This window comes from Pelmatolapia mariae, linkage group LG3_W (genome assembly GCF_036321145.2).
Source record: "Pelmatolapia mariae isolate MD_Pm_ZW linkage group LG3_W, Pm_UMD_F_2, whole genome shotgun sequence".
In the NCBI taxonomy this organism is placed as follows: Eukaryota; Metazoa; Chordata; class Actinopteri; order Cichliformes; family Cichlidae; genus Pelmatolapia; species Pelmatolapia mariae.
Genome location: NC_086229.1, coordinates 69,722,163 through 69,734,426, shown reverse-complemented (window position 1 = coordinate 69,734,426; position 12,264 = coordinate 69,722,163).

The window sequence follows — 12,264 nt, the reverse complement described above, 5'->3', positions numbered from 1 at the left end:
TGTGAATATATTTACTGTGGGTTTTGCTTGAAAAAGCTTTACGTTGTGAAAAACTGAAATCTTGAAATTAGAATTGTTGTGCCTTATTTTGTGGATCTTTTTACACATATTCCTTTTGAAAATACTAACATTTGTATATTTATTTATTTTTGATTGTCTGATAGCATTTATTTATAAAATAAATCGGACATTTCAAACAGTTACTCGCTATTTACTCAGTACTTGAGTAGCCTTTTCACCAAGTACTTTTTAACTCTTACTCGAGTAACTTTTTTGACGACTACTTTTTACTTTTACTTGAGTAATAATTATTTAAAGTAACGATACTCTTACTTGAGTACAATTTTTGGATACTCGACCCACCTCTGCCGGTGTCATGCAACTTTTCCATTTGTCCCTGGTGCAACACACCTGAATACAATTAGTAGGTCATTAACAAGAGTATAGAACTTGACTGCATGCTGAGGTGGCAGCCCCTAACCCCTACCTACTCAAGTAAATTTAAGTAAATATATGTATTTGGAAACATATACTTCTAAAATACTTTTATGGCACCATGTTCATTCACTCATGAGCTGCTGTAACCTGAATCAAATGGCTGAATTGCCAACTCAGCATGCATTCAAGTTCTATACTCTTGCTAATGACCTACTAGGTGTGTTGCAACAGGGACACATGGAAAAGTTGCAGGACAGCGGCCCTCGAGGACTGGAGTTTGAGACCCCTGCCGTATGGTGTTCATGCAGTTTTCTACCCCACAGTTACAGCATGTCTGACTGCCTGTTCAGCATATGCAAAAATATGAGTTTAAGCATGTGATGACAAAGGCCTTCCATTATGGTGTTTGTCATCACATGTCACAGACATCTGGATGATCATTTGGAATAAACAAAAAACTAAAAACTTGTTACTTCATCTTTTATCTTTATTATTATTATTATTATTGGTATTTTACATTTTTCATTGTTAGGCATTAGGTTTAGTTGTAGTAGTCCTTTCCAACTTCTTTCCCTCTTCCATGTTACACTGTTAGCCTTTGCAGTAATTTCCATAGCTTAGTACTGCAAAATCAACAGTAAAAAACCCAAAAGGATGTTTGCAGTTTAGTACTGTAATTTGCAAGTAATTGTGGGAAAACTCCATGAGATTACATTATTTTTACGGTAACTCACTGTACTCATGGAAACAGCTGTAAAATACAGCAAATGTAACAATTGGTGATGTTACTGAGATTATACTATTACACCATCCGGATTTCTGTTGTTTTCTACTGTAGATCTAAAAGTAATTACCTAAATCCTCATTCAGAGTGTATTACCATAAAATGCAATTCATTGTGAGAGTAGTATCACATGTAAACTACAATATACAGCATCATTTTTAACTTAAGGAGTATCCTTATAGATATCTCTATATACTGAAACAGGGGCCAATGTAGGTAACATATACTTAGACTGATTTCCTTTCTATATGTTACATTTAAAGTAATGTTTAAAAGTTACTTCATTTAGCAGGGTGTAGCTTTTTACTCTTCTTAGTCTTTTTTATACTGGAACTTCATTGTTTCTGTATAAGGTGGTACTTTTAAGACACCTCTGCCTAACTACAGTGAACTAACCAGAAGTCTCGGAATATGCTCTGGTGGTCATTTTACACAAGTTCAGGTGTCACATCCATGAAACCTACACCACTAACCAGCATCAGTCCTACAACTTCACTCTCAAATTTAATAAATTCTGGGACAAGCAGAAACTGTATTTTTAGCGGTGCATTTAGTGGCAGGCCAGACTGCTATAAAATGCACTCTCCTTGTAGCACCACTTCATCTTGGTTCAGAAGAGATGTCCTGGATATACATGATAATGTAACACGAGTGTTTTTGTTTGTTCATGTTTAGTGCGCTGGGTTGTGTTTTTAAAGCCAATGTTACGTTTTTAAAGCGTGTTATGCGACAGGTGTGTGTAGCACTGGTTACACATCTCAATGGGAGAGCAATAGTCGAGACCACACCTTTACCTGACGTACAACGTTACGTATGGCGCACACTTTCAAAACAACAATGGCGGATAGAAGATATTGATCGAGGCGGCTAATGCTCCTTTCGCTGGTTGCCAACCACCATTAAATAACTACAAGAAGAAAATATTGATCTGCTTTTCTTAGCTTTGCACGTTTAAGACGCAATTCAGACTCAAACACCTGCAAAGCAGGAGAACAACATGACCATCAACTGTTCTGTGCCACAGATCCAGTTCGCTGCAGCACAGAGTGATGATGAGACGGTGGAAGAACAACAGAGACAATTTACGGACATGTGCAACTTAGAAGTAGTCAGAGGTAACTGTTCAGTCAGGTTAAATGCACGGTTGATTGGATTATAGCTGAAGATCGTATGCTATTCGTGACAACTCTGCTAGACTCCAAATTTCTCGTCCATGCGGGAGTATCTCAAAAGTAAATGAAACAACTAAACTTAACACTTTTTCTCTAAAACGGACTGACATGGGAAACATTAAAGTTGGATTGACACCAGCTAATCAGTCTGAAGGTAAGTGTTTTTTCACTTATTCGAGAAAAGTCAGAAATGCGTTCTTATTACTGTTTGTTTTGACTTTTAAGCTACGGTGCCAGGATTTATGAGACTTGATAGAAAGTTGGACGTTTGCAACAGGTGAATCGGTGAACTACCGAGGTTGCGCCCAAATGCTTAAAGCTGTTAGCTGGTCAGTGTTTTCAGGTGTGCTTGTACTACCTGTACGGTGCGGAGTGCTGACTAAGTCATGTTAAACCCATTAAAGCGTCGAGCTCAAATATCTTTTCATTTTTGTGCACTGCTCTCTGGTCTTTTGTCAGCACACATTTTCTGTTTATTGAAGCCTTTTGTTATTAATTTTGATCGTGTAAAAACTGGGAATTGGTCCCTATTGACAAAACTCTTATTTTTCTTTATGGGTTTTTTTTTTTCATTTAGGAAAGGTAATTGGTCATTGAACTTTTTGCAACTATGTGTATTTATAAATTATGTGGCTTCCGTGCACACAAATTTATAATGTTCAGTTTGCATGTTAAAAGCCACAAACATGTAGCTAACTATAGGCTTTCGTGTTGAACTGAGAACTGTCCTGCTACTTTCAGAACATTTTCTGCCTTTCATTCACATATGCATAGGAATCACAGAACAAGAAGGGAGACCACTGAGGAGGAGTTCACGGGTGACCTCAGCTGTCAAGTTCCTGGATGTGGGTATGCTGCACGAAACTGTACAACTGTGCCCATCTGAGATTTCACATCAAAGACGGGAAAAAAGTATTATGTCCATTTGAAGATTGCTCTAAATACTTCAGTGTCCGAACATCATTTTCCAGCCGTATTTCTCGAAAGCATAAGTAGACAGTTCAGCAGTCAAGGCAACAAGAAATTGGGGAATTTGCCATAATACAAGGAGAGGACACAGTTAATCTATTAGGAGACAGTTGGCTTTGTGTAATGCAGGCTAAAATGCTTTTACCAACCAGCACTATACAGAGCATCATAGAGGAATTTCAGGATCTTCTCAGCTGTGCAATGCACGATGTTCTTGCAATACTGTCTGACAAACTGTCTTCATTAATATTCCACAAGCAGAAGTGGACAAAATCAATCAAGAACTTTTTTCATAGAGGACTATATATATATCTGAGTAAACTACTACGTAAACTACTTCTTGCATTTAAAGGAGGTTTGTGTAGACTTGAGTCTATGATTTGAAGGTCACTCATAGACTCATATGTCACTGATAAGCTTGATTAGCTTTTTTTTTCTCTTCACCATACTACACATGTACTTTGACAGTATAATATTGAAGAGCGTTTTGGGGCTCACATTGTCTGGTAGATACTTAACACAGAAAACATAAACAAAAGTAGACACTAAATCTAACACCATTAACCTTTCATTGGTAGTGGTACAACTAAGGGTTTGAAATTGTGACATACTATAAAATTTATTGACTCAAGCTCTTTTCAATGCAAGACATTGAGTTTGTAGTTCTTTTGCAGTCCTGGGATTGCTTCATTTCATCTTCAGACAAGGTCCCCAAAATCTGGCTTGCCGTTACTACTCAATCCTAATTGAAGGGTTGATCTTTTAGTGAGGACATATTTGTTGACATAGTAGCTTTTTAAGGTAGCTTTTCCAATTATCTTTATTTATTTATTTTTTTAGATGGAAACAGACCAGAGAACCTGAATGACACCATTACTCTGGAGCTTTGCCCTGCTGCATCAGCTGAAACATCAAGCGACCCACCTCACCCCTCCTCCTCCACGTCCACCACTATGTACAACCATTACTCCAGCTCTTGGGTCTCACACTTACAGATTCCTTGGGAAAGATTTCCACTCCGACTGTCGCATGCAATCACAAGAGGAGAAAGAGCCCATCCAGAGGACAGGAGAAGTATGTTTAGAATTGTCGTGGAGGCCACGCAAGTTCACTGCAGGAACCCTAAACGTGCATCTTGTGAAGAGGTTGCTAAAGTCATTGTAAACAGATACCCTCAGACATTTGCAGATTTTACTGAAAAGGGAGAAAGACTGGGTTGTGGACATTATTCACTACTAAGAAGCATCAAATCTAGAGTTGAACATGTTAATCGAGATAATACAACACATAGACTTCGTCAAACAAAGAGAACCAGGAATGAGGAAGACTGCAGTCCCAACAGTAGTGCAACCTCACCTAAAAAGTTATATGCCTTGTTGATAGCTATGGTTGTATAAATTGGCAGCCAGTTGAACTTCCTGAGTGGGAAACGCCAGCTTCTTTAGAGGAAAAGAAACACATCTTGTTAACAATTTTTAATTCAGAAGGACCTGGAGCTGTGGAGAGACCTGATGTGGATGACTTCATGTGCCTCACATATATTTCTCAGCTGCAGCTTATCAACAGTTGTCCCTCACTTTCAGTAGCTGAAATTCAGGAGCAGTGGCCATTCTTGTTTACTCGGAAAGGTCTTTCGAACCCCTTTTACAAACTCCCAGGCATCGATTTGAGTGAGCGCTTAGGTCAGGCCCTCATAACCAAAGGCAGAAGGATTATTAACTATTTCTCCAGCCAGAAGCTCAAATGGAACCTTCGTATAAGGACACTCATCCAGCAGATAGAAAGTGAGGAAGTTTTGACCAACAACAAGGTTGGCACAGCAGCCATACTTCTCATGATGAAGTATTACAAGGAAGATGAAGACTCCCTCTTTGTCTTAGCAGATGTAAGCTGTTTTTTTCATACAGCTCTAGGTTTAACACTAGAATTACTGAGCCTTTTTTCCCTGGTGCAAGTCCCTACTACTAGATTCATCTGTTCATCTATGGTCATGTGTTCCCCTGGAGTGAAACTCTTAGCACAGTTCTCGTTGAAGCGTGTCCAGATGTCGGAGATCACCGCAAATTTGTCTGTTTTCACCCGTTCTGCCCGCGTGTCCCTGTCATCAAATCGAAGGTGTTGCATAATTGAAATGAATCTATCTCGGGGCATTGTCTCTTTGATTAGTGGCACCAGAAAACTTTCTGACCAGCAATCCACAATGGCACCAACAGGACACATGATTGCTCTTACAAACAGGATTGAAATGGATGCCATAAGTTCATGAACTGCCAAATTCCAGTCCGGCTCTGTTATGCGGGCTTGATGTACCGTGCACTCTCTGATGGTCTGCAGCATTCCCACGTCTAACAGGCAAAGGAAGCTTTGGAGCACACTTGTAACTTTACGCTGTCGGAAGATAAACAAATAGAAAATGGTAAATTTACATGAACCTCACTCTAAATGGGTTTATATAAATATCATATCTAATATGGCAGTGACAAACCTTAGCAGACTCTGTGGGTCCAGCTTGCGCAGTGAAGCACGAACGATTTGCTTCTGCACTGGGCATTCCAATGTCCTCCTCAACCCACACAGTGCCGTCGTTTGGCCTGACTTGGACCATTCTTTCCTTCCCTGCAAGGCTACTTTCCTTCCTTACCTGCAGCGTACTATACACCATGGTAGTTTCTATGTGCAATATTTCTCATATGCAATATTAGATCTTGTCAATCCTTGTCACTACATTGGATGCCTGGCCATAAACATATATACATAGAGTTGTACATATATTTATATAGCCACACGTTATATAATATGCATAAAGTCTAGTTATACACACAGACACATCTATATCATATATATATATGTGTATGTGTGTGTGTGTGTGTGTATGTATATATATATATACACACACACACACACACACACACACACACACACACGTAGATAGATAGATAGATAGATAGATATGTGTGTGTGTGTATACATACACCAATATTTTTGAATACACGTGTCCATATTTATGTTTCCAGATTGTTTGTATAGTGCACTTTCTATACTGTGCTCTGTCCACTTTTTTGCAATGACAATGCAGATTTTCCACTTGTGGGACAAATAAATGCAGATTTGCTGTGTGTGTGTGTGTGTGTGTGTGTGTTTGTGCAACATTGGCATTTGTTTACTTAGATCCAAGGCAGGCCAAACCTCTGTCTTACAACCTACATACAAAAGACAGACATTCACAATATATGGGTACACAAGTCTGTTTTATTTCAAAGTGTTTCAAACTTTGAAACGAACCTTGGTAGGGAACAGCTGTTCCCTACCAAGCATTTCTTGCAGCTGGCAACAACGGTCGTGCATTCAGTATAGTTGTGACTTCCGCAAAAAATGTGCCCAAAATCTCATGAGTAAGTTGAAGCATTTCTACCAGGCATTTCTGAAAGTTGTAACACAGAGGTTTGGCCTGCCTTGGATCTGAGCAACTCTGAGTGAGCAAATGCAAATGTGCCAGGCCTCAAGGACAATGGGTGGTTTGCACAACAAAAGCTGTAGGAGAAACAAGCTGACGACCTGTGAAAATCTCAGCAGGGGTGCTTAACACCTCAGGACTTGCACCAGAAAATAAAAAAGCCAGTAATTCTAGGGGGTGTTGGGTTTAGGGAAGTTACGCAAATTTGCGCAGGATAGTAAATCTAGTGTTAATGCTGTTGCTTGCTGTCCTGTTTTTGTTTTGTTTTTTGTTACATAAAATGTCCTGGTCCTTTTTCTGGCAGGAAACATCTACCAGGATGTCCCTTGAAGCAGAGAGCAACCTGCCAATCGCTCCAAGGCTGATTATGCTTGGTAAGAAGTCATTCATGAAATAGAGCTGATTAAACCATATTAAAATTTCTGTTTGGCACGGGAGCTTTTCGTGGACACAGGTATCCAGTCTCTGTTATGTTAGCCCAAATATCTGTAATTTCCTTTATAAACAAAGGTTGTTGGACATGTTTCTCAGTGAACCCAGCAAGGTAGCAATATCAAATTTCACATTACATATTACTGATCAACATGGTAGTCTAGCTACACCAACAGCAGAAATACTGAAATCAATACTGTAAAGTTTAACAGCAGCACAAACTGTAAGCTCCAAAATAACCATACAGTTGATTCATCTCCGGTAATTTAATTGGGCTAACTCTTTGTTAGGTGTGTTTAATGTGCAGAATAATTCCCAATTATGTACAATTCTAATATGTTAAAACGGACTTATGTACATAAGGCCATTAATAATTAACTGTAGTGTAAAACATAGCTATTTGCTTTATGACTATCTAGACAGTGTGAAGAAGTAAAGTATTGAAATTATTTTATGTTGCATAATGACAACATGTTGTCCCTATACATTTAGGGACAAAGTTCAATGACCACCACCTGCTGGATGGTGAGTGCAGAGGGCCGTGTAATTGTTGAGCTGGACTAAGACAACACCTTTGCTGATGAGATGTTCGTCTTCTTTGGTTCATTCTATATATTGAACCTGGAATACCAGGAGTCAGCGTGTGCAACATTGGAACTAATTCAGAGGTATGTTTGTACAGGTAGCTAATTGTGATAGATGATGAATAAATTATCCCTAAGTAGGTCATTTTTTCACATCACAACTCAATGTTACTATTTATTATGGCATGTTTTCAGGTTTTTTGTAAGGATAAACCCTGAAGAGAGACAAAAACCCTTAAGAGGAAACAAAATGTACCTCCAAGGTTGGGACAAGAAGAAAGACTGGGACCACTGTGAAGCGAAAGGTTGTTCACATTAACCCTCATGTCACAACTTTCCTCCAGCGGCTTACTGAATTTGAGTGGAAAACTTTAAATTAGGTAACTGTTTTTGCCATTTTAGTGAATTTCTTGTATAATTTAAGTGACCAATGTGTTGTTACCTGTGTCTCCACAGACGGTCCATGGCCCATGCTTTCTGGACACAAGACGAACATCAATGAAGACAAGCTCTCCTGCCATCTTGCAAGATGCTGTGTCTGTCCAATAGGTTTTTTGAGTGCAACAGTTTTGATTTTTTTTCCTTCTTTTACCTGTTTGTTAAAAATTATTTCAGCTACTTACACTTTAATTGTCACATGTATTGGCTCACCCTACAAATCAATGAACTCAGTCCACAAAGCAAGATCAGGGTTCAGTGCAGGTCAATGAAGTTCCTTCACACCACACACACTCATCCATGTCCTTGTGTACCCTGCTTTGTGCATTGTTTTGATAGTGTTAGCCAGTATTTTGGACAAAGTGTATTTAAAAAGGCAGAGGTGTGGGGCTTGATATTATATTCATTACAATTCAGTTTATTTGTATGGTGCCAACAAAATGAATGCCAAGGCACTTCACATTGTAGGTTTAAGACCCTACAAAATATAACTGAGAAAACCCAACACTTGAGCATATGTTGTCTGCCATGATATGGATATGACATAATATCATTTTTGTTTGTACAACCATCTGAGAAAATAATGGATTACATTGTTTAGTAAAAACAAGTGCTTCCTCAATGAAAATATGTTTTCAGTTCTTTTCAGTTTTTGATTTTGGAAATGTGTATTTCAGCAGGGAAAAATCAGAACAGAAATAAAAAGTGGTGTGAAGCACATGAATTATTTTGTGTGTATCTATCTATCTATCTCGATCAATCGATCTTTAGTGGGTATATATATGTTTTTATATAATTATAAATAAATAAATGGTACCTTTTTTTAATACAATACAATTTTTTGAACCCTCCAGTCTCTTACAGTATGTTACTGTTTCCTTAAATTACGACGTGTTAAACAGTAAATGACCGCCGGTTGGGACACGGTATCCTCTAGCAGAGATTAATATTTTTGGTACTGATGATGATGATGACTGATGATAACGGTAAGTTGGTAAATATATTGCAGTTTATTACCTTGCAGCGGGCTTGCAGTGACATACGGTGAATAAATGGTAGTATACCATTTTCTTAATCACAGTGCAATGTTACTTTGTTGACATAATATACGACATAACGACATTACGGTATCTCACTGGCGACAGTGACGCCAGTGAGATACCGTAAAATAGGCTACGGTGCGTTACCATAATTTGTCCAAGAGTATTATACCACAACAGCAAAAAACGGTATCATCCAGCAGAACGGTAAGCTACAGTAATACAGTGTCACGGTATGACCGTAAAGTGGAGATGAAAAGTCTAACAGTGTACTGTGTCAGCATCTATTTGGGGTTGGGAGTGGAACAGAAAGTAATGAAATCCAAAGTGCCATTAAAACCAGGAGAGGTTCTTATATTTCAGATGAAGAGATTAATTCAAAAGAAATGACCTCAATGCCATATTTTATTTAGGAACCCTAGAAAGCACTTTGCAAAATAACACATTCTTATAATTTCACCCTCAGATGAGCCAAGCTTCGACTGTTAGGTCAGTGATGTAGGTACAGAGCATGTGAGAGTGGTTAAGTTAATGTCTCTTGTCTAGATGAAGGCACAAGAGGGATCAACGGCAAGGCGTAGAGATTCAGTATCTCCATTTCTGGCACAAAACACCTGCAAAAGATGGTTGATTTAGGAGGTGACCCGACAACATCAGCCTGTCAAACATAGCAATGGAGCAGTATGTTAAAAAACAAACCTAATTAAGCATGCACTCAGTACCCTAAGAATTATTATGGTAGTTCAACACAGTGATAGTTGTATATCATGTTATATCACTTCAGACAGAGGTGACCCAGTAATGCTGCACTAATGAATTAGACTAACTATTCACTTTAGCTAAAGTTATTAAGTTCGCTAAAGAGTTGGGATGCTGTGTAAGACATAAATAAAGCCAAAATACAAAGGTTTGGACACTGTTTTGCATGTTTCCCTACTGTAGGGGTCTCTGCAAGCATACAGGGCTCTGAGAGGGTACATGATGACAACTTTGGATTTCTACTAGAAACAGTCGATCATATTTGTTTGTCAAAGCTGAATCCAGGGCAAACTACGCTAAATTAGCGTTTTTAGCTAACAGCTACAATAAGCATAAAAGTTACTGTACGGCTATCATTTGTTAACATGACGCTTGTTCGTATGCATGTAATACATTTGTATAAAACCCCTGTGATTTGTGTATATAGACTGTTCCACGCACCCCCTCTAACCTCTGCTAAGATGGTACATTCCTCCCATCCTTTGTTTGTGTGTTGCGCTGGTTCACCGTGATAGCGCTGGTGGAGCTGGGCTGTTGTACTGAGCATGTGTCGTGCGTGTGCGTGAATGATAAGTAAGTGCCTTGTATTTGTTTGTTCTATGGTTGTAACTTATCATATACTTGCCTATGTACATTGTGTGATGCTTTTATAGAGTTTCCCAGCGGTTTGTGTAGCCACGAGGCACTGTATATTCACGCTGATTTGACCAAAATGGCGCCACCCTTGTGAACTGAGCTGCCCAAAGTAAAGATGGAGTCGATCCCTGTGCAGCAGCTCATTTGTGTCCACCAGGGGGTGGTGTTTAGTCATTTTCGAATTAGATTTTCTGTTCAACCCTTTCTGTATTATTTAGACCAGTTTGGTTGACTTTGTTTGCTAATTGTAATTTCTGTTACTTTACAGAACCACACACATACTTATGTATACTCACAAATCCGCTTCTGAGGATGTTTGAATTAAAGGAACCCAAATTGTCATCACTGTGGACCCTCTCTTTCATCATATAAGTCACCTGTGCCTTCTGACCGAGGATAGGAATATCCTGCTGTAATTTGCCAGTTTATTAAGCACACACATGTCCAGTTCAAGTGGTCCTTCGAGCCGGATAAATTACAGCTTTTCCTAACATGGCGACATCAAAATATGATGAAGAACAACAAGGTGCCCGGCACAGGAGAACACATAGGGTTCCAAGATATCTGGATGACTTCATCTGGACCTATCCCCCCCAGCCGACTAACCATCTACTCCAATACACCAGACAGCTGGCATCGACGGCTCACCAGACATGGAGAGAATAAGGAGGATGGAGCAGTGTGTTACTCAGGTACAGAAGCAGATGAGGGAGATACAGAGCGCTATACAAGTATCTTTGAACCTTGGCCAAAGAACCCCCCAAGTACAGTTACAAACCCAGGTCCGGAGCCATAGTATGCCTTTACTAACTGTGGATAATAATCCTACACAAGATCCTCCTATGGGCGGACTAGAAAACATCCCTCCCATATCTCCAGTAATACCTGGCCCTCAGTTTCATACTGTACAGCAGACCTCTCCTTCCACAGCTCATCATGTTGATAATCCTCAAATATTTCAGTCAACAGCTCCTGCTCTCCCTGTTAACCAACCTGTTCCTCAGCCTCCTCTATACGTCCACTCTTCTATGCCATCAGCTGCTCAGCCAACACCAGTGGTACCCCGGTCTGCATTTACAGCAACAGATCAGCCACATCCTCCCTGGTATCAACAAAGAGACCTGAATTGGGTGTCATCAACCCCACAGTGGTCTGTGCCACACAGTGCTGCTCAGTTTAGTATCCCTGGCACTATGCACTACCCTGCCACGCTGCCACCTGGCATGCCCACTCCAGGTTATCCGCCTTGGACTTCAGGCCCACCTCTCAGTCAGCCATACGTTACACAAGTGCTGCCACCTGCTGTTAGCTCACAGTATCCCTATCAGCATCCTGCTCCAGCTGCACCGCCACCTGTCAGTTCACAGCATGATGTAATTCAGAGCAGCCCACAACACTCCTCATCTCTGCCTTCCTCTCAGAGACCGAACTTGATGGAGATGGCTATTTCCTCTTCATATGGCATTCCTAAACCCAATCTGATCCGTTTCACCACAGGAAAAGAGAGTGATTTTCTGCTACTGAAGAAAGGTTTGGATGGAGTTTTGGGACCACACCC